Source organism: Rana temporaria, chromosome 10 (assembly GCF_905171775.1).
Source record: "Rana temporaria chromosome 10, aRanTem1.1, whole genome shotgun sequence".
Taxonomy (NCBI): Eukaryota; Metazoa; Chordata; class Amphibia; order Anura; family Ranidae; genus Rana; species Rana temporaria.
Genome location: NC_053498.1, coordinates 25,322,691 through 25,327,746, shown reverse-complemented (window position 1 = coordinate 25,327,746; position 5,056 = coordinate 25,322,691).

The window sequence follows — 5,056 nt, the reverse complement described above, 5'->3', positions numbered from 1 at the left end:
CTGTATACCCCCTAACCTGGCTCTGTATACCCCCTAACCTGGCTCTGTATACCCCCTAACCTGGCCAATGAGGCTGTAGCAATGTTCCTGCATGAATTTAGCCCCCCCCCACTTCACTTGTTTTTGTGCTTGTTTGCAAAATTAGTGGGCAGGGACTCAGCTAGTTATGATGTGATTTATACTGTTATGGTTGATAATACGTTTATTAGGTGTGTGTATAGCTTTAAGGGGTTTAGTCAGCCATCTCATGTTCAGTCAGAGTGTATTACCATCTCATGTTCAGTCAGAGTGTATTAGAGTCGGGAGGACTAAATGCTAGACAAGACCTTATTGTGTTGTGTTATACTACAGGTCAGTCTCTATGATCCACAGCTCTCAACCAATAGGCTTCAGTCTGAGCAGGCCCTTATAAGGGATTGTACTTCCTGTTTAAGCCAGTCTAGTGCTTCACACAGTTCCTGGCAGAGCAGAGCAAAACACAGTCAGAAGAGAAGCAGTGCAGGACAGAAGCCTCCAGGAGAAAATACAGCAAAGAGTGGAGTATCCCTAAACATTACAGAACCAGTACTTCAGCTCATTTATCGGATCAATCCGTTATTCCGGCGAAAAGCCTCAAGTCTACAGACACTTCAGTAAGTGTATCTATTTTTCAGCCTAGTTAAGCATAGGCCCTGAATTACTAATCCGGCTTTTGCAGCCGAGTATATATATATGATCAGCTAAGCTCAAGCATTATCAGCCGTGTGATCCAGAGACTGCCTGCAGAACATTTTGACACTCTGTTTAAACACTGTGAAGATTTTGACACCTGCCTTCATGCCAGTAAAGCCTTCATTGTTTTAACCCCTGTTGTGGACTGTGTTATTACCATCCTAACTAGCGGGGATACGGAGGCCCCCGGAGCTGTAGTTTCCTGGGGTATTCCAAGACTACAGTGGCGTCACGTGACAGAGAGGGTTAATACCATCTGGCCCTCACTAAGGGTTAATACCACCTGACCCTGGGCTCCTAGCCCCAAGAACCAAGTAGCTAACCATCAAGCGCATGTGTGTGGCCGTGGGGCTCACCCTCCCCGGTCACCACATCGTTTTCTGGCGTCACGAACAGGATACGGGTGTACGCCTTAACCATTCAGCCACTAAAGCAAGTACTCCCCCCCCCCCCAGAATCTGAACTGTGTCATTGAAAGTAATTTACTCAGCGAGGCGCATATACAAGTGGTGGGGGAGGTGAAGGAAAGACTGTTAGCTGCCATTATTAAGTGGAGAAAGTCTGTACCTGAAGGGGTTAAATTGTTTCCAGCATTTCCCGCGCGCGGGAGCGGTCGCAGCTCCGCCCAGTCAAGCCCCGGCAGTGACGCCTCTTCAGTGTGCAAGCCGGAACTAGAGAATCCACTCTGTGTTGCACGGAGGAAACAATTGCTGACCGGACCAAAAAAAAAGAAGTTGCCGGGCGCAGCCATAGCAACGTGTCCGGCAATAAAAGACAGCGCACTCAAAGACAGCGCACTCAAAGACGTCGCACTCAAAGACATCGCACTCAAAGACAGCGCTCTCAAAGTTTCTTAAAGTGACAGCGCACTCAAAGTTTCTTAAAGTGACAGCGCACTCAAAGACATCGCACTCAAAGACAGCGCTCTCAAAGTTTCTTAAAGTGACAGTGCACTCAAACAAGGCTACAACATGTCAGCCCCAAGATCACCAGATGCAGGTGATATACCAGATCCTCTTGCGGCTCCTGCACAAGCTACCCCTCCGGGATCACCTCCAGTACGACGTCATGACAGTGGGGGCCCCCCATTCTACCTGGGGAAGCCTGTGTTGCCTAACTACAGAGGGGATCCCTTTTCCCTCAAGGATTTCCAGGAGGGCTTCCAAAGCATTTTCTCTCTCTACTCTCTCCCCCCTAACCAACAGGTGCTGTTGCTCATGGGACAGTTGCATGGACCTGCACGTGAGGAAGTCCGTACCTGGCCCACTTCTGAGAAGACTACAGTAGATCAGATCTTCGAGGGATTACATCAGGTATTTGAGTCCCACTCACCCTCAGAGGTCCGCCTCAGGCTGTACGAGAGGCGACAAAAGCTGGGGGAAACACTAAGGGCATATGCAGTAGCCTTGCAGAATGCCCTGGAGGCAGTCCAGAAACTGGACAATATCACCCCTGACCAGGGTAACAAACTATTGATTGATAGATTCATAGAAGGGGTCCAAAATAAATGGGACAAGGCGCAATTAAAGATGTTAGCTGTACAGAACCCCAATATGTCTTTTTCTGCCTTTAAGCGCCTAGCCCTTCAAGTTATAGAGCAGGGGGCAAGCCCCGAGGAGCATCCTGACCCTAAAACTGAACCCATGGGTGCGGCGGCGTGCCCTGCACCACTGTTACCACCAGCCCCCGCACCCGTGGCTGTCCCCCCGGCCTCCACTACAATTACTGAGATTCAAGAGGTTAGACAAGATATTGTCCAGCTTACCCAAGTGGTAAAGGAGTTGGCTAATCACACCACTCGGGTACTTAGAGAGCCTCCAGAGACTAGGAGACCTACTCCTGCCCCTCCTCCCCATTCTAGCGGGCCTCGCTCAGGACCCTCTAGTAGGCCTTACTGTGATTTCTGTGACAAACCCGGTCATTGGAAGATGCAATGCTGGGCTTTAAACGGGCGTCCCCTGACGTCGAGGACCGGCCCTCAGGAAAATGAATCACAGGTCCAGCAGAAGAGCCAATATACTCAGGACAGTCCTTATACATTGCATCCTGCCCCTATGTAAATGTTACCATAGATGGTGTCCAACTGCAGGCCCTGATTGATACAGGCTCGCAGGTGTCTACCATCTCTAAGGGCCTATTCTATAGGTACTGGAATGTCGATTCATTGTGTGAACCAGATGATATGGATTTTAGTGTCCTGGCAGGGGACGGGAAACCAATTCCCAGACATGGGTACTGGGAGCCCACTATTCAGCTGAGAGGTCACACACTTAGAGGTCAAGGTATAATTTTCACTAATGTCACGGTACCAGGGGCCACAGAGTTTATATTGGGGATGAATATAATGAGACATTGCTTCAGTGATATTTTGGATGCCTTGCATGCCTCTCTCCCCCACATGTCTTCCTCCGGTCAGAGGACTGCGCAACACCATCTCAAAATTCTGAAAGCAGAACAGAAGTTCGCGAACCGGAGAGGAGAAATCGGTAAAGTTCGGATCCAAGACATGAGGCCCGTGACTCTGCAGCCGAACACAGAGACAATTTTGTGGTGTCGGGCGCACCCTGGTGTAAGGAATCAGGACTATCAGGCCTTACTGGAGCCCATACAATCTGAAGATTTTCCTTTAGTCCGAGCTGCAAGGGGCCTAGTGACGGTGGTGAATGGACGGGTCCCAGTCCGCCTAGTTAATTTGTCCGGCGTAGCCACCACCCTACCAAAGTACACTCCAGTGGCCCAACTTGTTTTCCTGGACTCCAGTGACATACTCTCTTCACGGAAGGCGGCCCAACAGCTGAGTGCCCAAAAAAATTTCCAGAACCTTGGTGGCACCAACTGCAAATAGGAGGATCTCTCACCCCACCAGAACAAGTCGAAGGGGTCATCGAGGTGGTGAAGGAGTGCCAGAGTGCCTTCAGCAAACACCCAACCGATTTTGGAAAAACCTCCATGATTAAGCATCGAATCCTGACCGGCGATAAACCCCCCATCAAGGAAAGGCATCGGCCTGTGGCACCAGGCATGTACCAAACCGTCAAGAAACTGTTAACCGACATGAAGGAGGCGGATGTAATACAAGAGAGCCAGAGTCCCTGGGCAGCACCCATGGTGTTAGTTAAGAAGAAGGATGGGACCATCCGTTTCTGTGTTGATTACAGGAAATTGAACGACATCACCCATAAAGACGCATACCCTCTCCCCCGGATTGAGGAGTCACTCACCGCGCTGGGTTCTGCGGCCTACTTCTCTACATTGGATCTGACCAGCGGATACTGGCAGGTGCCCATGGCCGTCGAAGACAGGGAGAAAACAGCCTTTGTCACCCCCATGGGTCTTTTCGAATTTAAAAGTATGCCCTTTGGGCTGTGCAATGCCCCAGCTACCTTTCAACGGCTGATGGAGAGATGTCTGGGACACCTTAACTTCCAGAGTGTCCTACTCTACCTGGATGACGTGATTGTGTATTCCAAATCCTATCAGGAACATTTGACTCACCTGTTCGACGTCTTCCAAGTACTGATCCAGCATGGTCTGAAAGTCAAACCCTCCAAGTGCCGCCTACTCAAGCCACAAGTACATTACCTGGGCCACGTCGTCAGTGCCGAAGGGGTCCAACCTGATCCAGCTAAAGTCGAAGTTGTCAAGAATTGGCCTATCCCACGCACCGTTAAGGATATTCGGAGCTTCTTAGGATTTTCAGGATATTACCGCCGCTTTATTCCTCATTTTGCACAAATTGCCGAGCCATTGACCTTACTCCTGCGAGGCACGGCGAAGGGGAACTATAATGGCAAGCTGCCTGTGGAATGGGCCAAAGATCAAGAGGTGGCCTTCCAGGCTCTAAAACATCTAGTGACAGAGCCTCCCATCCTGGCCTATCCGGATTATCCTCAGCCTTTCCGACTGTATACAGATGCCAGCTTTGAAGGACTCGGGGCAGTGTTGTCCCAGATGCAGGGAAAACAAGAGAGGGTGATAGCTTACGCCAGCCGGAATCTGCGAGGGGCTAAGAAGAATGATTCTAACTACAGTTCCTTCAAGTTAGAGCTCCTGGCCCTCGTGTGGGCAGTCACCGAAAAATGTAAGGACTATTTGTCAGCCACCTCATTCACGGTCTACACCGATAACAACCCCCTGGCTCACCTGAACACCGCTAAACTAGGTGCCCTTGAGCAAAGATGGGCCTCCAGACTGGCCAACTATGACTTCTCTATCAAGTACCGAAGTGGCAAGTCTAATATTAATGCGGATGTGCTATCACGCATGGCTCCTGGCGAAGATCCCCCAGCCTTTGCGTTTCATGGGTGCTTTTGATGCTTGGAATCCCTTGTTATCATCTCTTGGG